We start from the raw sequence: 23,369 nt of genomic DNA on the forward strand, positions 1-23,369 counted from the left end.
TTTGATGGGAACTACACTCTGCATAAGAAAGCTAGAGCTTCCTAGTGGTTCTGCTAAGGATTGCTGCATTTCTAATTTTAGGGAAGAGCACTTAGACTCATAATCCCCAAAATGTCCATTGATTTGTAGGATTGTAATCAAGTCAAATGTCAGTGTAGGAGAAGGGGTTGATGCTTTATGCAAGGTTGAGCTGTTTGTGGGAAAGAAGTAAAAGGCAACAGGCTCCCTGGTGTATACTTTCCACTAAAACAACGATAAATGTTATTAAAGCTTTAATTCAATATGTGCTACAAATACAACAATGGTTAGGATATCAAACCTGTGGAATAGACTTAAGTGAACCTTTAGATAAGTGCAATCAAGAAAATAAAGAGTTACAGAGAGAACTACAAAAGGGGATACATTTTAAAAAGGGCCTGCTTTGAACTTGGGGCTTCTGGTAAAGATTAGATTAGGAAGGTACTATTCTAGCTTGTGTAGCCAATTTCTGCATAGCTCCACAGCACTCCAGGCCTTGGCTTGTGTGGGCAGCCCATTGTCTCGCACCTGTCTGTGATTGTAACCCATGCTCTAAATATGCACCCTGAAAATCAAAGAAACTGTAACTAGATGTAGACATAGAATCTAGAGGCACCATAAAATACAAGGTCAATGGTTCTAAGAAAATGGACAACAGACTTGCTATTGTAAGAAGAAAGAATCACATGTGATTTATGCTATGAAGATAAGTCTGGTGCCTGAAAGCTAGAGCCATGCCTTCAGCCTTGCTGTGAGTGTGTCTCTCATTTCTTCCTGTGCCGATGCCTCTCACACCTTCAGGAAATGCTGGACCGGCTGGAGCTGGACTCTGGCACCCAACCTGTACGGTGTCCACTGTTAAGTGAGAGAGTTGATTAAGAAGGGCTGGAATCATGGGAAGTGAAAGCGACACATGTGAGAAAAGCCAGATGAAGACGCAGGCATCAAAGCTCTAAATTTTGCTGTGTTCTCCTTGCCAGTAAAGGAGCCTTTCAACACGCATTGGAGGAGATTCACTCAACTCTGCCTGGGGAGCCTTCAGTGCTCTGCTCTGAGGCAATGGCCTCAGAATAGAATATGGAGTCCTCATGGACTCACCCACACTTGTCTTCTAAACCCCTGAGGAGGTGCAGTATATTCCAAAAGAGCTACGTGACTCTTCCCATTTACAAAGACAGAAACACATGAGATATATGTGGAAATTGATATTAAGGGTATAGGATAATAGTGAAGGAGTCGTAACATTGGATGGATGGACTTCCAGAATGTCTTACTCACAGTTATGGTGACAATGGCGTGGCTTCTGGTCAAGGAACTCACTCTGTAGCAAATGAGTTGCAGCCGTGGGCCTAGGCTCATGGAATTCATTGATTTCACCACATTCTCTCACATCCTGAAGCCTCTGGTCTGATTAGAACAGTGGAATGACCTCTTGAAGCCTCAGTTACCATGCCATCTATGTGGGACAAGGTTCTCCAGGCAACCGTTCACCAGGCGGTGCTGTTTCTCCCATAGCCAGGATTCACAGGTCCAGGGACCAAGGAGTGGAAATGGAAGCAGCACCACTCATTATTACTGCTAGTAATACATCAGCAATAGTTGGCTTTCTCTACCTTTGCCTTCACATTCTTCTGGTCTGGAAGTCTTAGTTCAGAAGGGAGGAATGTACCCATCAACAGACAATGGTTCTATCGAACATTAAGACTGCCACTCAGCCACTTTGGGCGTCTCATGCCTCTGAATCCACAAGCAAAAAAGGAAGCTACCGTGCTGGCTAGGTTGGTGGACCCAGATTGCCAAGGGCAAGTTGAACTGCTTCTCCATCCATGGAGGCAGGCAAGGAAGAGTTATGTCTAAGCACAGGAGATCCCTTGGACATCTCTTAGACATCTCTTAGAGCCCTGAGATAAGTCAGTGGAAAACCAAACCAACTCAATTCAGACAGGATTGTTAATGATCCAGATACTTTAGGAATGCAGGTTCATGTACCCCCCCCCCTTCCCCCAGCCCCACACACAGCAGGTGAATAACAAAGACCAGCTGAGGTGCTTGCAGAGAGCAGAGGAACATGGAACTGAGTGAAAGAAGGCAGTTACAAATACCAGACTTGTATGAGACCAGTTGCAGAAACAAGCATGTAATAGTTACAAGTATTTCTTCCTTTCTCTCTCTCTCTCTCTCTCTCTCTCTCTCTCCCTGTTAGTCTCTCTTGCTCACTCCTTACTCCTACCACATAAGATGTATCAACTTAACAATAGCATTGAAGTTACAGGATGCTAATGGGAAGAATAGCCTCTTGGTTTGTGGATCGTGATAGTTTTCTTATGTTAGGCACAAGTGAAAAGGGGCCATGGTCTTTATGTGGAGCATCTGAATGGCAAGTTGACAAAGATTGCACTAAGATTGTACTATCTGGTGGACAAGACACCCAGGTTAGGAGGTTGTTGTCTTCTTTTCAGTAACATATTTGTAACAATGACCACAAACGCACTAACCCTCCTTTTTTTTTTTTTAATTTTTTTTTATTTTTTATTTTTGACCGGTAGAGTGGACAGTGAGAGAGAGAGACAGAGAGAGAAAGGTCTTCCTTTTGCCGTTGGTTCACCCTCCAATGGCCGCCGCTGCAGCCGGCGCACCGCGCTGATCCGATGGCAGGAGCCAGGATCCAGGTGCTTTTCCTGGTCTCCCATGGGGTGCAGGGCCCAAGCACCTGGGCCATCCTCCACTGCACTCCCTGGCCATAGCAGAGAGCTGGCCTGGAAGAGGGGCAACCGGGACAGAATCCGGCGCCCCAACCGGGACTAGAACCCGGTGTGCCGGCGCCGCAAGGTGGAGGATTAGCCTATTGAGCCACGGCGCCGGCTCACTAACCCTCCTTTTACAAGTAAAGCTTGACTAGTCCCTGGGTGGGCTCGAAGCACCAACCTTTCAGTTAACAGCTGGACACGCTAACCGATTGCGCCACAGAGACACGGGAAGTATCATGTTTCCGGTTTCAGAATACACTAGGCATTCACTGAAAGCCTAGGTTTGGCCTCCTCGCTGCAAGATAACTGCAAACTCCAAGCTTCGGGAGTGTTTGGGACCCTGTCGCGTCTGTCCCATTAGAAACCCTGACACCAGAAGGGCTTGCCAAGTGTCCTTGGCTCCGCCTTACTCCTCGCCTGCTTCGGAAACAGCGCCCCAGGGACGCCCGAGTCCGCCACCGAGTCCGCGGGAGCCGTGCTGGGGCCCACGGGGTCCGAGCGCGCCCGTGGGCTCCGTGCCGGCGCTTCCCACTCCGCGCTCCGCCCGGCTGCCCTCGGCGGAGTCCGTGAGGTCGGTGCGACTGGTGCGGGTGAGTGACCGCGCCAAAAGCAGACGCTGGAAAAGGAGCCAAAGAAAGCAGAGGCGTCGCTGAGACAAGGAGACCTCCCAGGAGGCCTGCGGGGAAGCACCGGCCAGATCCCAGGGGTGGGAATCGTGACCGTGTGGAAAAAGCGGGAGGAAGAACCGGAGACGCGCATGGGAGAGAAACGCTCAAGGATCTCTAGCCGTCCAAGAAGGAGGCAGCGAAGAGAGTATTTCGCTTTATTTTTGAAGTCGCCAAATGATAGGCGGCACAATGGTTGCCAGCAAGCTTCTCCAGCCTGGAGGTCTGCAATTCGAGCCCGGGACACCGCGACGCCTTCCAGCCGCAGCTAGCGAAGGGACCGGTGTCGCTTGGCTTCAACTCCTGCAGCCACTGGCGCGGAGGGAGATCCCTGGCCCGAAGCGATCCGAAGAGGAGTAAACCTCTCCGTTCACAAATCCGGAGCCGGCCACGTCAAAGAAGGAAACTTGGACGTACTCTTTGTCACAATTGGATGGGAAATATCCTCAATGGTGAACTGCTGCCTCGCAGGGATCCCGAGGTAGGAGCTTCCACCAATGAAATAATGTGGTCGTAGCCGTTCTCCCGAGAGAGCCATTTAAAATACCAGTCGGACTTTTCTTTTCTTTTCACAGGAAACCAGATTGAGCATTGAATGAATTTACAATAAAAAGCCAAATCAAAAGCCGTGGGCCAGGCTGGCTTGTCTCCACTCCCTGTATCCTAGTTTTTATGGGAACAATAAATTATTGCACTGCAGTACACATTGTAAATTGCTGCACTACGGTACAGCACTTTTTAAAAAGAGGTAATTACTGCGGTATGGTTAATTTTGATAAATGCAGTCAGCACCCAGTTCAAGTTATAGAAGATTGCTATGATTCAAGAAAGGTGTGTGGAGCCCCTTTCCAAGCCATTCCTTCCCTCTCTCTCTCTTAGTTAATCACTATTCTGAGTCTTATCACCAGAGCTCATAATTGCCTATTTTTAAAATCATGTCAACGATTGTACAAGGATACTCAAAAAGATTGTGGGAAATGACAGTCAAAGGTAAGTCTTTGCTGTAATTTTTTTTTTTTTTTTGGAAATCCATGCAGATGAGCAGTCTTGAGAAAGTTCACACAAAAATAATTATATCATGAAAAATGCATGGATTGCATAAATGTTTCACCAAAACAAATGTTTTAATTCCTTTTTCTATGAAGTTTTTGAAGTACATTGTGTACTTGTTTGTATCTGGCTTCCCCCCACCCCCAGGGAAATTATGCCCATTATGTTCATGAGATATATCCAAGTTATGTGTCTCATTTCTAAATTTTGGTCCCAAAGTTTCCTGAGCTTTTGATGGAAGAAAAAAATAGGAAAGTCACTGAACTCCATATGGAATATTGGTCCTCCATGGCTGAAATAAATATCTTCCTAGGGATTTGTCTCTTAAACTCCAAATATTGTTCTGAATTAATTCAAAAATCACTTTTTAATTAAGGTTTCTGCCAGTACCATATATCCAAAGCAATCTAGATCAGTTTTCTATTTAGTGTAGACATGCATAGCTTGCCTGTACTATAATTACTATCTAGCCCATAATTGTAGGTGAAGTAACACCATGATAGTAGGGACTCCATTTTGAAGCACTTGAGACTCCATTCTGGGAAGGTGCCCCCTCAACACTGTGAGACTCTGGTCTGAAACTATGATCTAAAACAGCTGAACAATAGCAGTGCACTACATCACACTTGGCAGAGCATAGAAACCCCCTAGCATGATCGCTCAAGCTTGGAGATGGATAGGCTACACCTGGGTTAATGATAAAAATGTAATTTGTCTATGTCCTACATGTGATTAAACCAATGCCTGCATTAATGTCAAGATTATAGTGGAATTGTTAAGATTGTAACTAGTATTGTCAAGATTATAATTGAAACTAGTTTCGCATAGGTTTTAGGTCAGCATGACCCCAGTTGCTATGTATTCCCCGATCCTAGCAACCATGAATTCCCCTCCCTGTTTTGTGGTTTTTGCCTTTATAAGCCCTGTTGCTTTGGTCTTCAGGGTTGAAAGTTCTTTAGGGATGAGCCCACTCTCCACCGCGACAATAAAGGACCATCAAATTTTATCAATGTGTGGAGCTCCTTTGTTTACACTCGCTGAAGTACAACATAGGCATCTAACCCCCCTCCAACCTTAAAAATTAATGAGCAATGGTGACATGGTTGTATCCATACAGGTATCTTTATGGGATCGGAGCAAATATTTCTCTGGGGGCAAGCATTTAAATTTGAGTCAAACTGTTTCCTTTTAGGAAAAGGAAAACACTGTTTCCGCCCGGTCTCGAACCGGGGACCTTTCGCGTGTTAGGCGAACGTGATAACCACTACACTACGGAAACCACCAGTGGGCAGTGCGTTAAAATGCACCCTGGAAAATCATTGCAGCGTCATATTTGCAATATAGGAAACTGAACTACATTTCGAGATTAGATAACATGAGCTCCAAGAAAATACCAACTACCCCCAAAAATAAGGAGCCTGCGACGTCCAAAGAATCAGGGACTCCACCTGAGAGGCCTCGCGCCGGAGCTGGCTGTGGGATCGGGCGTCTCCCGCAGCGTTACCGGGTGCAGAACCGCCCGCCGGGGGCGTTCTTCGCTGACTGTACAGCCCCAGAAGCTGAAGGAGCTGCGGGTCAGGTGCGGCCGAGCCACGGGAGCGTCCCGCACGGCCTTCGTGGTCTTCTTGGCTCCGGCCGGGCTGTCGGTGCTCCTGGCTCTACGCAGGTGGCTGGCGCTGGGGTCCAGCGGAAGCTGCGGGGGCCCTCTTCCCGCCCTCCAGACCCGGCGGGGCCTCACCTGCGCGCTGTCCCTCGCGGGCCTTTCGCCCCAACTTCTGCTTGTCCTCCTCCCGACGACGGCGCCAATGCCATGGGCCGCGGTTTCAATCTGACCCTTGCGTCACAAGCTCAGTTAGCACAGGTTGCGTGTTAGGGCATTCGGCTGTCGGAAAACTCGGAACACCCACACTTGTGCTTCCCGGCCTGGACTGAATTCGAGTGAGGACCAGGCCGCGAGATGAAGAGTGGATCGCTGGGGTCTCAGGGCCACCGTTCGAGCTAGGACGCAGGAGAGCACAGGCTTGTTCCGCGGTCAGGGCAGTTTCCCTTCACCCGGTCTACCAGAATCTCCGTTTTGGTCTTTGTGATGATCCAGCTCAGCAGCTCTGGAAACGCGGACTCGCCCGCGGGCAGCGTTTGGAGAACCTCAAAGTCCGAGGTTTCCCGTAGCCTCACCCCAAAGGCCTGCAGCGGGGTTCCCAACCTAGCCAAAGACGCGCGGTCCTTCCTCTCCTTCTCACTTGAACTTGAATGTAAAAATGAAGCTTGGATAGAACGAGCCGTTTTCTCCAGCACTTGCTTCTCGTAACCGCAGTGGTCACCGCGTGTGCTTCACACCCACCAAGTTCAAGTGCTCCCGCTGCGTGTAAGGTGAACGCCACAGCTCCCTAGACTGAAACTGGAGGGCCAAGATCCAGCGGATGCCCTGGTGGCTTCAGATTAGACAATGTCGTGAATTCTCCGTCCTCTTCCCATCTTGTCTGTCACTTCTCCCATCCACAAGAGATCACAACCCCCGCGCGTTTCCACGAACATGAAAGGGTCCTTGCTGGACGAGAGAGGGCAGTGTCCATTCTCCTGAGAGAGCAGCACGGGCGCAAGCCTCTGGGGAACCCGCACTCCCTGCGGTCCCGCACGCCTGTGCCTCGCCGCGCCCCCACACGTCCCCGAAGGAGCCGCTGGAGCTCCTCCGCGGGCCACCCCGGGAGCTGCCGGGTGCCAGCCGCTCCCACAGGAGCCGCGCAGCCAGGGCCCCGCCATGGTCCCTGGGCCCTGGGCAGGCCAGGCAGAGGCTGAAGCGGAGGACAGAGCCGACAGAGGCGCGCAAGGACAGCCCAGTGCCACTCCCGGGGGGCGCGAGGGACATGGGTCTGCTCGCCTTGGTCCGCGCCGCTTACTTGAACTCCGTCACCAGGAGGAAGGACCGGGTGACAGCAAGGCCCGTCCTCGAGCCACAGGAACACACGCGCTCCTGGCGGGTTAGATGTGGAGTCGAGGAACGCCCCGGCGTCAGAGCCCTCGTGTTTGGGATTGTTCTGAGCGTGGGGAGGATGGGGACCGAGCTCCAGCTGAGATGGAAACACTCAGGGGCGGCAGGGTTTGAGGGACGGGCTGGTGGTGGTCCCTGGGGACCTCAAGACCTTGCTTGGGAGAGATTCCCTTGGGCGTCTGTATCCCTGCTTGCGTGTGCGTTGTCGTTGGAGCTCGTAACAGCTCAACTCTCATTTTCTTGTCGACCGTGCGCCTCCGGGTCTTGCTCGCTCCCGCCACCCCCGGGTGCCCTGGCGGTTGCGCACATCTCTCCCGAGGCCCGCTGTCTGCTCCCCAAGGCTGCGTCATTTCTGACCGCAGCCGGGACGTAGCCCCTGGCTGCACACGCACCTGACAGCTTTGACTAGGGAGCTGCCTGCGAGGCGGGGCTCCTGGTGGGTCCGGTGCGATTCACCCTTTGGAGAGAATCTGGAGGGGGCGGCCTCCCGGGGCTTCCCTGAAGGGGGAGGAGGCGCAAGTGTGGCTAGGTGCTCTGGGAGCACTCAGATTCGCCTTACCTGGAAACCAATCAAGTAGTTGGTGATGTGTGTCCCTGGTTTTCACTGCTGCAGCCCGGGTTCGATGCCCGGTCAGGGAGACGTTGTTTTGCAATTTCCTGTGGGATGCAGGTGGTGTCCTTGAAACCTCAGCAGTAGGAGATCTGTCTTCGAAAGCCTGAAACTCTCTGGAAGGGCAGAAGTAGTCTGGACCCTGGCTTGGCTAGGTCACACAGCTCTGCGGGATGCACATCAGCACAGGCTCTCTCTCGACTTGCTGGATGCCCATTCTGCACCCCCGCCCCCCGCTTTGCCTCTCAGATTTAACTCGCCCACAGGAGAGAGCTGAAAACTTAGTGGAATTATCTTTCTTAAAGGATCTGAAGTTGCTGGGGACTGAACAAAACAGGCAGACTCCTGGAAGAATGGAGCCGCTGTTCCAGCTTCACAGATGTGGCTGAGAGCAAAGCTCGGTTGTCTGCTCATTTCAAGTTGCTGGACAAGGTCGAGGCCACCACAGCAGCTGGGAAGTCAAGGGGGCTGGAGGAAATCTCAGAGAGGAAAAAGCCAGGAAGGCAGTTCCAGGCATGTGTGGAGCTTGTGCGAGTTTGGGTGGCTCCAGGCAGTCCTGCTACAGCTAAAGGGACCCAGAGAGACCTCAGCTGCCATCTGCTGAAGGGGAGATGGGCACAAGCACATGGGCCTCTCCTACCCATGGGGAGACTGGGTTGAGCCAGGTTTTGGCCTGACCCAGCCCCAGGTGTTGTGCACATTTAAGGAGTGAAATATTGGATAGGGGTCCTCTCTCTATGCCTCTTATTTTTTCTCTGTCTCATTTTCTCTCATCCAAGGCCCCTCCCACACCAGGGTGTGGGGGAAGTGTCTTCCTGGTACTTACCTGAATCAGCCTGCTAGCCTAGAGGTCTGGTAAGCCTGGGGCTTCCTGTGTTTCAAAGATGTCCAGCTTTATGTTGGATTGCCAAAGACAAGTCAGTGGACAGGAAAAGTTCCGCGTCAGAAAAAGAAATCCAAACAAGACTGAAGTTTGTGAAAATGCCCAGTGCAATCTGGGCACATGTCTCTCTCTGTGGGCTGCACTGAAATCTTTAGGATGGAAATCTGGGCTCCTCAGGAGGACTTTCAGCATCAGGAGTGAAGAGCCGCCTCTCAACACTCATTGCAAAGATTCTATGACTGTTCCCTTGGGTTGTCTGGCAGTGACCTGTGTGACTTTGCTCTCCTACAGACTCTACAGACCTGCCTCCTACAACACAGAATTTCTTCCTGAGCCATCACAATTCCGGAGTCAGGGACACAGCACATTTTTGTGAGCAATCCCAGGGACTTAATGACATTTGATTCTGGAATGAGTGATGGCCCTGGACCGGTGCTACCACTCTGTAGTGTACAGGAGTGCACATATGAAGTTGGGAGTTCAGAGGCAGGCATTGTGGTGCCATGGGCTGGGCTGCCGCTTGGGACACCTGCATTCCGTATCAGAGTGCAGAGCATCAAGACCTGCCTCCACTTCCAGTCCAGCTGTCTGCCAATGTGTCTAGAAGGCAGCAGAAAATAGCCCAAGGACTTGGTTACCTGCCACTCATGTGTGAAATTTGGATGTATTTCATGGTGCCAGCTTCCCTCTGCCTGACTCTGACTGCTATAGGCATTGCAGGTGTGAACCAGCAAATGGAAGATCTCGCTCTCTCTCTTTCTATCTGTGTGTGCATTTTTCTGCACCTGCCACATACATACATTTCTCTAAAGGAATTACTTGCTGTTTTGAGCTGGAGAATGTTTTAATTTTGATTTGTATAAAAATACAAGCAACAATATGTATGTTAAATAAACCTTCTTCTGTGAGGTTTCTAAACTCTCACCCTTCAAGGAAAATGAACATGTGCCTAAGAGCTGGTAAATCGTCTGCATTTTTCTGCCTGTTCCCGGACTCAAGTCCTTGCTATTTTTGTCCAGCTGCCACAGCCTCTGTCATCCAAAGGTTGGGGGTGGGTAGGGAAAAGGATGAGGGCCTCTGAGGATCCTTTCCTGATCTAGGCTTTGGTGTCTTAGGGGCTATCACATTTGCAGAGGGAAGGGCTGGGATTTCTGCAAGCAAACTGACCAGTGGTCCTGCTTTGTAATTAGGTCCTCATGCATGAGGTCTTCTTGCTTTGATTTAGACTTGCTTTGTTGTTTTATTTTCTTGTCAGATGGGGATTTATTGGTGACTAAACTTTGTTGGTTTTGAAATTAAACAAGAACATTTAAATTAAACAAAAACAACTTCCAACATCAGTTGTTGTGGGGAAATTAGGCACAGGAGGCAATTCAAAGATGGCGCCCAAAGGAAGTAAGGTGGGCGGTACCCAAAGTCGTTTACCACCAATGCTGACTGAACCCGCAGCAGCAGGGGAGGTGACAACTGATGATGAGTGTACAGACATATGGCTGGTCCTGTAAAAAGTCACCGCGTAAAATGACCTTTTAAGTAATTGGTTAGTCCTTATGCCCTGCCCCAGTAATCCTGCTATCTTGTGCTTTAAAAGGCTTTGCTATGCGTGCAATAAACTTGACTCCCCACTGCTTCTGACTGTCTCCAGGATCAGGGAGCTGGGGAATGGGAAAGTGGTGCACTTTCTTCGAACCCAGTCCATCCTCCTTCAGGTGAACTATGACCCCACAAGTTGTTACCTGAAATAGAAAAACAAACAAACCAATAAACCTCATGAACAATCTTCTGTGTGGTCTTGCTGACAACAGCCTGGGGCTGGGGCTGGAGATGGGGCTGGGTGGAGATGGAGGCCAGAGGGAGCCCGACTGTGGGGAAGGGGAGAAGTGACAGGAGTGGACCACAGGCCGGAAGGAGATGGTGGCGCTAGCACATGCAAGGCAGAGAATCCTGAAGTGTGCTAGCTGCCCGTGGTGTGGGACACAGGGCCCCAGCACCTCCCGTTGCCAAGAGCCCTGCTCCCAGCTGCTGTTGCAGGTTAGTTAGCTAGACCCCCGCCAGCTCCACCTCAGCCTCAGTTTATCCTCCGTGCTGCTCCTCAGGAGAAAATGAAGGTCTTTGCCAGGTCCCGGGATGAGAGCTCAAACATGCCATTCACAGCCTTGTTACAGCAAAGAGAAGACATTTGCAGGAAAATTTGCCTAAATCCATTTCAAATCAGCAGGAGTTCAGCAAATGCCTATCTGGTGCACACAGGACAGGCTAAAGATATTTTGAGACTTTTAAATAACCTGAAGATATTTTTGTGTTTGGTTTTACTCCTCAGTAAGAATCTAGGATATTGTAATTTGAATTTGAATACAGTAAATTTGTATTTTATCAAAGACCAACATGAATCATCCTTGCTTCAATTTTTTAGCACATTATTTTCAGCAGTATTTTGCTCATTTTTTTTCTGAAAGACTACTGATTCCTGAGGCAGTGGGGTGAAAGCCGTGCGGCTGTCCCCACGGCTGCCCGACCTCCGAACACACTGCAGGGCTACCGCTCACCTCTCGGCGGAGTCCCAGGCTCTGGAGGGCACAGAGTCACTCTGCAAGGCTGGCGGCAGCGCGGGACAAGTGGCCTGGGGAAGTCACAGCCACGTCCCTGTGCCGCTAAGAGATGAGTTCCTGTGGCGCAATCAGTTAGTGCTGTTAACTGAAAGGTTGGTGGTTCAACCACACCCAGGGATTGCTTTGGTTGCTTTTAACCTCCTTGAAAGCCATCTTCGCCCCCTCCCCCCCTCATTTCTGACAGCAGTCAGGGTCCCCTACCCCCTTGTCCCCAACTGGGATCTTAGAGAATGGCTGCTGTGGTGTAAACTTTATACCCCTGTCATTGAAGGGTGCAGACCATTGCCTCTATTACTCCATGACAGATGGTGCCAGACGTTGGAGGAGCAGTGTCCATAGCAATGGCTCTCCACGGAGATGAGAATCTTCCCCTGTTGAGCTGGTGTCTCACGTGGGCTCAGTTCTTCTGTTGAATCTCAAGAGCAGAAGTTGAGTGCTTTGACTTTGTAGAATGTCTTCTCTCTCTCTCTCTCTCTCTCTCTCTCTCTCTCTCTCTCTTCCTGTCCCTCTCTACCTCTACCTCTATCTCTATCTCTATCTCTATCTCTATCTCTATCTCTATCTCTTTCTCTTTCTCTTTCCCTTTATCTATCATCTCTATCTCATTCCATCTTACTCCTGTGTCATATTTTCCCACCAGTAACATACTATGGGTTTCTAGTTTTGATGTTATGAACTTAACTTCTCTGGTACCTACAGGGCTCCATTCAATGTTTGTGGGTAAGTATCTTCTATTGCCTATCATCCTGTGCATTCTGGTAGACCTTGATATTTGAACCTGCAGTGATGAGAAGAGGCTCCCATTTTACCTTTCTAATATCTGTTAAAAAAAAGTTTAGATATTTATTTTATTTATTTGAAAGAATTATAGAGAGATGTAGAGACAAAGAGAGAGGTCTTCCATCTGCAGCTTCACTCCCCAGATGGCCGCAATGGCCGGAGCTGTGCTGATCCAAAGCCAGGAGCCAGGAGCTTCTTCCAGGTCTCCCATGTGGGTGCAGGGGCACAAGGACTTGGGCCATCTTCCACTGACTTCTCAGGCCATAGCAGAGAGCTGGATCAGAAGAGGAGCAGCCAGGAATAGAACTGGTGCCCATATGGGATGCCTGCGCTTGAGGCCAGGGCATTAACCCGCTGCACCACAGTGCCGGCCCATCATAATTTTTTTTATCCAGTCATCTTTTGATGGACACTTGGATTGATTCCATATCTTAGCTATTGTGAGTTGAGCTGCAATGAATATGAGGCTGCAGATAACACTTGTATATGCTGCTTTCATTTCTCTTGGGTGAATTCAAGGAGTGGGTTTGTTGGGTCATATGGTAGACCTATTGTCAGCTTTCTGAGGTATCTTCATACTGTCCACTGCCATGGCGGCACCAGTTTGCATTCTCAGCAACAGTGGATTAGGGGACCTTTTCTCCCACATCCTTGCTGGTATTTATTCTTTGTTGATTTCTGTATGAGAGCCTTTCTAACTGAGGTGAGGTGGAAACCCATTGGAGTTTTGATTTGCATTTCCCTCATGGATAGTGATCTGATCATTTCTTCATGTGTCTGTTGGCCATTTGAATTTCATTGGGGAAACCCTACAAGACATTGGCATAGGCTGAGACTTCTTGGGAAAGAACCCAGAAACACAGGCAATTAAGAGAAACTTGACAAATGGGATTCCATCAAACAGAGAAGCTTCTGCACTGCAAAAGAAACATGAGTGAAGTGAAGAGGCAACCGACATAATGGGAGAAACCATTTGCAAATTATGACACTGATAAAGGATTAATATCCAGAAGCTATACAGAGCTCAAGAAAGTCAACAACAATGAACCAAACACTCCACTTTAAGAAGTGAGCAAAGGACTTGAACAGGCATTTTCCAAAAGGGTGCATGATTCTTCCTCTCTCACAAACGCCCAGCTGCATTCATTTTTCTTGTGGTTGGACACAAATGATTCTGATTCTCCCTCACCAGAGAGTTGTGTAAAAGTGTCATTACCACACAGCAGACTCATAGAATGGCAGCACTCCTGCCTCAGAATCAACCCTTGGGACATTCAGATCTGGCTAAAAGGTCCACGAGAGTCTCACAGGCATGGAAAGCCATGACACGGTGGCAAAAAACAATCTAAATGAAAGATCCTGGTGAACAAGACCCCAGCAGAAGGAACAGGCCATCAAGGAGAGAGGCACCTTTCTCTGAAGGGAGGAAGGAACCTCCACTGTGATATGGCCTTGACTAAACAAGTTCAGAGTCGGTGAACTCAAGGGGCTTCCATAGCCTAGACAGCTCATAGCAAGAGTCTCGGGTGATTGCTGACATCATAAATAAGAGTGCCAATTGTTAAATCAACAACGGGAGTCACTGGGTACATGCTCCCCACATAGGATCTCTGTCCTTAATGTGTTCTACTATGAAACTTAAAACAACACTACTAGTCGAACAATACCCTATACCTTGTGCGATTGTGTGAGTAAAGCCTGTTGAAATCCTTGCTTAGTATATACTAAGTTGATCTTCAGTATATGAAGGTAATTGAAAATGAAACTTGATGAAGGGCGGGATGGGAGCGGGAGTGGGAGAGGGGAGGGCCATGGAAGGGAGGGAGGTTGGGGGGGGGAAGCCACAACAATACAAAAGTTGCACTTTGCAAATTCACATTTATTAAATAAAAAAAAAACTATATAACAAACAAACAAAAAAAAGTGTCATCACACAGAGTACCCACTAATCCCATGGCATTTCTTCTTATGTCACAAGCAAGGCTTGAGAAAGGAAGACAGCTTACATGGAGTCCTCTGCCCTGCTGTCTCTCTCCCAGCTGCGTGAGCCACCCCTGCTGCTTCCCAGGATGGGCACAGCAAGCATTAGAAGCAGAAGCCATCAGGTGCACAGCCCAGGTGCTCACTCCCATCCGGGATGTGGGGGTCTATACCCTCGCCCCAGAAGTGTTTCCCTGGTGCTGTATAGAGAAAAAGCTCGGCTTCCGTTTCTGTCAGGTGTCCAGCTCCAACTCTGTCAGGACCGTGCCCAGTGTGTCCACTCGGGCTGCTCAGATTCCCAGAAAAATCTCTCTGCACTCCTGCCTGGACAGGGACTCCCAGTCAGCACCCCGGGAGCGGGATTGAATGAGGCTTTCAGCAGTCGGGTTCTTCCAGGGAACTTCGGTGCCTCATCCCTCACTAGGGATGTGTTGTCCTGGCTGCCAGGACCCGACCAGCCCCCATGCCACTCGTCTGCAAGGAGAACCTCCCGGTAAAGGTTCCGGGACTTGGGCAGCACAGCAGAACAGAGGGCGCTGGTGCCCGCTGAGCCGACCTTTCTGTGGGCGCCCGACCTTGCTCCACCCTCCGCGTTCCCGCGTTCTCATGACCGAAGGCGGACGATCCAGTCGCGGGTTCAACACCTCTGCGGGAACGCCCCTTCGACGTTTCCTCAACGTGGGACGATTGAGCTCCTTGTTTGAGATTCTAAGGCGTTGGCGTGCATAAGCTCTCAGGTGCGGAGCGGGCCCTGAGAGACGCGGGAGCCCCGCAGGGACAGGCGTGAGCGTGGTTATCGGCTCTGCGGGGCAGCACCGCCTCGCGTCCCGGACCCCCGGCAGGATCCGCGCCGTCAGAGTGGACGCCGTCTTCCTGACACCAGCGGTGCTCCGTCACGATGACGGTCTGCGGCCCCCGGGCGCCTTCTCCAGCTTCATGAAGACGGGTTCTTTCTGCTGCTGGCTTCGACGTCCGGTCGGCATCCACTAAGTCCACTTTTCATTTCGAGTTCCCGCATGAAGATAATCTTGGATGACCTTAAATGTTCTGCGCGTATAGAGCGATTATTTCGAGAAGGGCGATCGGGCCTCAGACAAAAGGTCTCAGGCCTGATTCAGGATAAGAACGGGTGCAGTCATGCGGACCAGGGTCGGGGCACCCGCAGGGGTGGGGTTTGGAAGGACGGGCGGGCACAGCTGTCACTCTGAGCTCGCGGAGGGCGCGCTGGTGGAGCAGCTGCCGGGCGCGGGGAGGGCGGGTTGCCTCCGGTGGCGTCACGGAAGGGGCGTAGCTATGTAGATAGAGCAACGCAGGGGCTGCTGGGCCGGGACCTGCTGCAGATTCACGACCGCTTTCCCGTGCTTTGGAGAAAGCGCGGCACCGCTGGCGGCACACAGGTGCGCTGTGCGTGCTTCAGGTCGAAGGGCGCTCGGGGTAAGGGGCGCAAAGTGTGCGCGTGTGAAGAGTTCAGGCCGTGTAAAGCTGCGATTTCCGAAATTTTGGAAACTCGACTGCAGAATTTGTGGTCGTGGGGTACTTCCTTCGCGCTCTCCCCTGGCTTTGATCAGCTGAAGAGCAGGTGACTACTAGGTTGCAGTGTGCAAACCTCAGTGCAAAGCAGGTTATGTACCTTTCAAATCCTACGCAGGGTAAATATTGTCGGCTAGTCTCCGTTACACAATCAAGCATCCCTCAGTTCCTGAACTCTCTTGCACCTTCCTCTCAAGGTAATTTTAACAAACATTTAGCACAAGAAAGTTTTTCTTCTTTTATTAAATATGCCTTTTCTTGCAAAGAGTACTTCATTGACCGTTGTATGGTGATTTTTTCAAAACCCGCTTGGTGGAGCCTAGGGCCAGGCTGGGAGCTCTCTCCTGGGACCTGTAGAACGGTCTCTCCCCTGCTCCTCCCGCTTCCTGGGCGTCCTGGATAAAGTCTTTTTTACCCACTCGAGTAGGTCCCACCCAGACTTTGCAGGGATGAAATCCGCGGTCCAGACACCGGCGTTTCCCACCTGTTCCCAATAGCCGTGGGTGATTTCCCCACGGGCTCAGGTTTCAGCCCCAGCAGGGCCAAGGGCGCCCTGTGTGCCTCCGCCCCTTCGCGCATGGCGAGGGCAGGAGCCCCAGCCTCGCCCAGGACTGGGATCCCCCAGGCTCGGTCATTGTCCTGGGGACCGGGCCAGTGTAAAGAACCCGTTTCTGGAACGCGGAATCCAGAGTGCACTAGAGCTGGATGAAACTGCGAGGTTCCAGGTGCGGCCGGGAACAGGAGGCGCCGAGGCCCAGAGCAGTCCGTACCCTGCAGATAGGCCTTCTTGTCCCCTAGATGTCGGGAGGACCTCGGGAGCGGTAATAAATCCCGTTTAAACAGCCAAAACGGCAGTTCTAGTAAGTTAAAGGCAAAGGTCCCACCGAGATTTGAACTCGAATTGCTGGATTCAGAGTCCAGAGCGCTCACCATTACACCTTGGAACCGGCCTACAGACTGAGATGCTCTGGCGGCATGTGGACCGCGTTGACTGGCAGGCGCGGGCTCCTGAGGCGGGATGGCCACGACGCTGCCCCGCGGCTGCTCGACCTCCCTAAGCACCGGTTGCCTGCGTGGCGCACAGTGGGGCTCCCGCTCATCTCTCGGCGGTGGCCGGGCTCCGGAGCCCGAAACGTCTCCCTTCAAAGCCGGAAGTTGACCCGGGGAAGGATCCCTCTCTGTGCCCCGGGAGCCGAGTCTCTGTGGCGCAATCGGTTAGCGCGTTCGGCTGTAACCTAAGGCCTGGTGGTTCGAGCCCACCCAGGGACGGCTGCTATCGCATTTTTACCCGGCTATGAACGCGGATAAGCACATTCTTGTTCTTGTCTCTACTTGTCTGCTATCCCCACAAAGGCCACCTCCCCACGTCATTCCACTCTCCTAGACCACCTGCTGGGAGCCCAGGAGGCCTGAAACACACACTGAGGAGGAAAGCAGTCCTGGGGCCCAATGGGCTGGCACCGGTGAGGTCCATTTGTGGGACTTGCATTTGACATCTGTGATACAAGGCCGAAAGCAGTGTTTGGTCTCCAAGCGTGTGCCTCAGTTGTGCTTGCTTTATCAACAGTGTTCTCACCATTATAAATAATAATTTGTAAAAATAAGTTTCTGTACTCTGTGCAAGTACTTTCAAAATCTTCTGAAGCCTGATTGGCTTCATGAGAGCACCACAGAGGTCGTTGTATTGTGCACTAGGAAGATGTATCATGCACGTCTTTAGCCCCTGTGCAGCTGTGTCCACAGTGTAGCGTTCCCTGTGCAACTGCTTCCTTATGGCTGGTATACATGGCCTCGAATATCAGCCAACTTGGAAACTGCTCTTTTCCTAGAATGGCACTAAGTCATATTCCAGTTGGTTTATGAACTCCATTAGTGTCCCTCTCTTCACTTACTTGTCAGCACAAGCTTACTGTTCAGTGATTTCTGAACATCCAACAAGGGGAGTGGGCCCCCCTGCTTGACTAAGAGCTTGGTGCAACAGGAGGATTTGGTGGGCACTTTCCACAGCTGCTCAGCTGTGGGTGTTGACAGCTAAACTTCTAAGCTAGCTTGCAGACTTCCAATAACTGCAACTGTTTTCTGTGATGACCTGGTTACACTGATCCAGAGAAGGCTGCCAGAATGACCTCTTTTATGGCTTTCAGCCAAGCCACTATCCCAGAGGCGAATCCTCATGGTGTCAGACATCTGTTCTCCTGCTTTCCTTTATATCTTCAGAGATCTTGCTTTGGCTTCCACAGGAAGTGATGAGAAGCCAATGCTTCTTTTCCTGCTATACCATGGTCAGTGAGCATGCAGATAACTCTCTCCATAGTATTCCTTGCCAGATGTTTGCTGGGGCTCTGCCCAGACCATCTGTCCATGTGAGATGCATCACTGGAGCCAAAGGAACCTGCACCCAACAGGCCAACCTGGGCCCAAGTGCTATGGGCTCATGACCCCTTGGTTCTTCTGTTCTCCCATGCGCAGAAACAGAGCTCTTGACTCCTGCATGCTGAACGTGGGTCCTGGACCAAGGCTTTTGTTCTTTCTTTCATTTTTGCATCATAATTTCTCCCACCAGGGGCATCACTGGGGGTTTCTGAGTGTGGTGTTATCAAGTGAACATCTGGTGTGATCTCTGTTAGGTGATGATTGACAGAGATGCATTCTCTGTTTGATGGTGTGTGACAGGAAAACTAGTCTGAAAGTCTGTACTGATTGTCCATTATCCTGGAGAGGCTGGTATTTCCTGGTGTTTGAGCCTGCAGCAGTGAGAAGCTGTTCACCTCTCCTCTTTCCAGTGTGTGGTGAAATTATTATGACCCTATAGCTGTCAGCAAGAGCTTTTATTTTTTTTAAAGATTTACTTATTTATTTGAAAGGCAGAGTTACAGGGACAGAGAGAGGAAGAGAGAGAAAAATCTTCCATCTGCTGATTTATCCCCTAAATGACCTCAAGAGCTGGGGCTGTGCCAGGCTGAAGCCAGGAACTTCTTCCGGGTCTCCTACATGGGTGCAGGGGCCAATCACTTGGGCCATCCTCCACTGGCCACCCAAGCCCTTCCAAGCAGCACCATCTAAGACCAGGGCTCTAAAGCTCTCCTGGGAGAAAAGGCAAAGCTCTGGCTGTGGTGGCTCCACACCAGTGAAGACAGCACCAAGAACGCCAGGGACAAAGCAGAAGAGAGGGTGGGCAAGGGGTTGGGAGCCATCAGGACCCACTCAGAACATGCTGGATTTCCAGTTATTAAAACTGTCGGCTGCCTGAACCTTCAGAGGGGGCATGCAACCCTCACAGTGTCCTGAGAATTCTCTTGGGTGGGGGTGGGTTAATGTAAATATATACTTTCAACCGGGGTGCCTGAGGAATATTGACAGTATCAGCTTGGTTTGAGATCCAGATGCAGATTTAAATTAAGTTTCTCTCCACCAATCAGTGGGTTCTGCCGCTGTGTTCCCATAGGGTGGGAAGCCAAGCAGGCCTCTCCTCAGCTCCCCTCTGGAGCTCACAAACCAGAAAGCACTGGTTCCGTGTCAGCTTAGGCAGAGGACTGAGGCCTGTGGAGAAGATTCACTGTAAGAAACCTGAGGGGCCTACACTGTGGTCTGCGGCGCTGGCTTCCCCATAGGCTCCAGTTCGTGTCCCGGCTGCTTCCCTGGATAGCAGTGGAGGATGGCCAAGTCCTTGGGCCCCTTCCTTCACCTGGAGATTTGGAAAAGGGTCCTGGCACCTGGCTGTGGATTGTCTCAGCTTCAGCTGTTGAGGCCATTTGGGGAGTGAACCAGCAGAAGGAAGACGTCTCTCTGTGTCTCCATCTTTCTCTAACTCTGTATTTCAAATAAATAAATATTTAAAAGAAAAGAAGAGAAAGAGAGAGAGAGAGAGAAAGAAAGAGAGGAAAGAAAACCTGAAAGCATTTCCCTCTTGTAAATCTGGCAAGAGCGGGGTGACAATGGCCAGCACGGGAGAAGAGAAACGAGGTCTGGTTGATGTGAGCTGCGTGGACACGTGGACACGGCCACTTATCCTCACTCTGCTCTTATTCTCCTGGCTTCAGAAAAAGAATTTTGTTTCCGCCCGGTTTCGAACCAGGGATCTTTCGCGTGTGATGCGAACGTGATAACCACTACACTACAGAAACCAATCACAGAACTGTATGCCAAAATATTTCCCCAAAAGCCATGCAGAAGAAGCCTGTGCCCTGGTATCTTCATGAGACAATGTGGTGCCTTTCTGGTCCCCTTCCCGCCGCCATAGGTCACTTCCCCCACCAAAACCGGATAACAACCCCGCGCGTTTCCACGAACACATTAGGGTCCTGCTGGACGAGAGAGGGCAGTGTCCGCTCTCCTGCGGGAGCAGCACGGGCGCCAGCCTCTGGGGAACCCGCACTCCCTGCGGCCCCGCATGCCTGCGCCTCGCAACGCCCCCGCGCATCCCCGAAGGAGCCGCTGGAGCTCCTCCGCGGGCCGCCCCGGGAGCTGCCGGGTGCCAGCCCCTCCCACAAGAGCCGCGCAGCCAGGGCCCCGCCACGGTCCCTGGGCCCTGGGCAGGCCAGGCAGAGGCTGAAGCGGAGGACAGAGCCGACGGAGGCGCGCAAGGACAGCCCAGTGCCACTCCCGGGGGACGCGAGGGACATGGGTCTGCTCGCCTTGGTCCGCGCCGCTTACTTGAACTCCGTCACCAGGAGGAAGGAGCGGGTGACAGCAAGGCCGGTCCTGGAGCCACAGGAACACACGCGCTCCTGGCGGGTTAGATGTGGAGTCGAGGAACGCCCCGGCGTCAGAGCCCTCGTGTTTGGGATTGTTCTGAGAAAGCAATGGAAGCCCACCCACGTCCTTGGGACCCTGCACCCATATGGGAGCCCCAGAAAAAGCTCTTGGCTCTTGGCTTCGGATCAGCAAAGCGCTGGCCGTTGTAGCCATTTCTGACCATTGTAGCCATTTGGGGAGTGAACCAGCAGATGGAAGACCTCACTCTCTCTGCCTCTCTCTAACACTGCCTTTCAAATAAATAAGTAAATTTGAGGGAAAAAAAAGAAAAATGAAACACTTAATCTAGGATCCTACATCAGTGAAAATTTCAAAAATGAAATCTGGCAGCCAGCCTTGGGGTGTAGAGGGCTAAGCCAGTGCCCGCAGTGCAGGCATCCCATATAGTCAATGGTTGCATTCCTGGCTGCTCCACTTCTGATCAAGCTCCTGCTCATGGCCTGGGCTCCTGCCACCCACATGGGAGACCTGGATGAAACTCCTGGCTCATGCTTCAGCAGCCTCCTGGGAAGTGAGCCAGCAGATGGAAGATCTCTCCCCCTTTCCCTCTCTCTCTGTAACTCTGACTTTGAAAATTAAAAAAAAAAAAAAATTAGGTTTGTTTCCTGCCATGCTCATCAAGATGAAGTCAGTCTTCTGTACTCTTTCTTAGTGACTGTAGATGAAACCCCAGAAAAAATAACTCGAATGAATTACCTGAGTGCTCTGAAAAGTCCACAACACATGTGAATCAAGTGCCACAGACAAGAACAAACGAATGAGCTGGGGCGGTAAGGGCATGGTTCTCCCTCCTGTGAGGCACTCTGGAGGAGGAAGGGCCTTTGGAGCTGCAGCCACTTACCCGCCGTGAGCTTTCTGGCAAGGCTCTCTGCCAGCTACTGCTCAGGGAATCTCTGTCCCAGATGGCGGGCAACATCCGTGTTCCTGAGGAGGCCCTCAAAAGCCTGGCCCATGTCCTTCAGGTGCTGGGCAAAGAAGGAGCAGACCTCTCTCCCTTCCTGTATCTTGCGCCGTAAGTGGGTGAGTTCTCTGGCCCGAGCCTGAGCTAGGGAGTCTTGTCTCCTAAGGTAGGGAAGAAGACAGAAATGTAAGATTGAATGACAGCTCACAGGAGCCTTGTCGGAGCCATCCACTAGAATGGCCCAAGGGCAGTGTCCATGGTGTGTGCTGGTATGAGTTGTGAGGCTTGCCTTGGCAGGGGGAAAGTGCACGGAGCCCTGCACTCGTTTGTTTTTACTATGATTAAGATGCCCTTTCAGTCTCTCACCTCAGCCCGCATCCATGTAGTAAACAGCAAGCAGTATGCCAGTTGTGCCAGGAACATTTGTGTTGGGCTGGGAACAGTGCTGGGAGGTACTGCCATGATGAAGCTGTGTCAGAGCAGAGCCAGAGCCTGGGCAGGAGAAAGCAACACAAATAATGAGCTACACACGTGTGAGGGCACTGTGCCAATGGTGGTCTTGCTTAGTTACACACGTGAGTGCACTGTGCTGACAGTCGTCTTGCTTAGTTACACACATGGGAGTACACTCTGCTGATGGTGGTCTTGCCTGGTAAGTTCCTACGCTCTCCAAGCTGCTCAGCTCTAGGGTGTGAGTGATACCAGATACAATTAGTATCTCTGTAACTCTTCTTCACATCATGGTGGTGGTGGTGGTGGGGGGGTGTAAAGAGAGTCAGGAATGCAGATCTCACTCTAACTTACTTTTGGGAGGAACTTTGTCAGCAGCCACAACTCGCAGACCCCTTAGAGACAAACGTGAGGCCCAAGATGCCAGAGGTCTGAGCCGAAGGCACTGCCGCGCACAGACGCCACTGCAGAAGTAAGGCCAGAGGCCCGAGCCTGCCAGGGAACGGTCTGAAGTCACAATAGCAGAACTAGAAGGTGGGGCTGTCTGGACTCTCAGGAACCCCTACGTTCCAGTTGTCAAAGGCAGGCTGATGCCCACGGCCACTGTGTTCTTCTGCTCACCCCAAATGGGCAACACCCCCTCTGCGGCACACAGGCCTGTGCAATGGGGTCTGCTGGCCTAGCCACTGAGGGGATGAGGGACAGGCAGGCAAGGGGGAGAGCGAGCCCCTGACATCTATCCTCACTGTCTCTGCGCGAGGCTCCGTGGGCTTCGGACGCCAGGGTCAGGCTCCACGCGTCTCCTCCTCCTCCTCCTTCTCGCGGGTCCTCAAGCCCCGTCCCCTCTCGGCGTGCGCCCCCAGCGCCACCCGCAAACGGCACCCCGCGGGCCTCTCACGTCCGGCACCGGATGCCGAGAACTTGCGGGAACTCGGCGATGAAAAGCGGCTCCCTTTGCACAGACCTTCGTGACTTCAACACCCTGGGGGCTTCCAAGGACTGAGCGAGGAGACCACTCAGCCTGGAGTCCTTGGGTCCCCCGGGGCGCCCGTGACGGCCAAGCCCTGTTCCCGGCGAAGGACCCGAGAGCGGCCGTCACCGCGACCCTGAACCCGGGGAGCCCCGAGCTGGACACGCGAAGCTTCCGAGCGCCCGCGGGCGGCAGGGGCAGCGGGGGCAGCGGGGGCAGCGGGGGCAGGGTGTTCCCGGCGTGGAGGCGGCGCCGACGCGGGCGCTGTCGACCTCGGGTCCTATCGCTCCGGCGGGCCGCGGACCCGGGCGTCTGCGGGGCGCGGGCTCCTGCGGCGGGCGTGCGACGACCTCGCGGCTCCCCGTGGCTGCCCGACCTCCCAACGCACAGGTTACCGCGCGGCGCACAGCGCGCCTCCTGCTCGCCCGTCAG

General features: G+C 51.9%; 1 long non-coding RNA gene and 2 other non-coding genes across 3 annotated transcripts; all 3 read right to left on the reverse strand.

Annotated features, from left to right (window-relative positions):
- Nucleotides 1–2,899: 2,899 nt before the first annotated feature.
- Nucleotides 2,900–23,057, reverse strand: LOC138850404 (uncharacterized). Its single transcript, XR_011390122.1, has 4 exons — nt 22,322–23,057; nt 21,884–22,009; nt 21,458–21,678; nt 2,900–10,698 (listed from the first exon to the last, which is right to left on the reverse strand). It is a non-coding gene; the product is annotated as an uncharacterized lncRNA (long non-coding RNA).
- TRNAV-AAC (transfer RNA valine (anticodon AAC)) lies at nt 5,687–5,759 on the reverse strand. The gene has a single exon. It is a non-coding gene; the product is annotated as a tRNA-Val (tRNA).
- TRNAV-CAC (transfer RNA valine (anticodon CAC)) lies at nt 19,913–19,985 on the reverse strand. The gene has a single exon. It is a non-coding gene; the product is annotated as a tRNA-Val (tRNA).
- Nucleotides 23,058–23,369: the final 312 nt, after the last annotated feature.

This window comes from Oryctolagus cuniculus, chromosome 7, assembly GCF_964237555.1.
Source record: "Oryctolagus cuniculus chromosome 7, mOryCun1.1, whole genome shotgun sequence".
NCBI lineage: Eukaryota > Metazoa > Chordata > Mammalia > Lagomorpha > Leporidae > Oryctolagus > Oryctolagus cuniculus.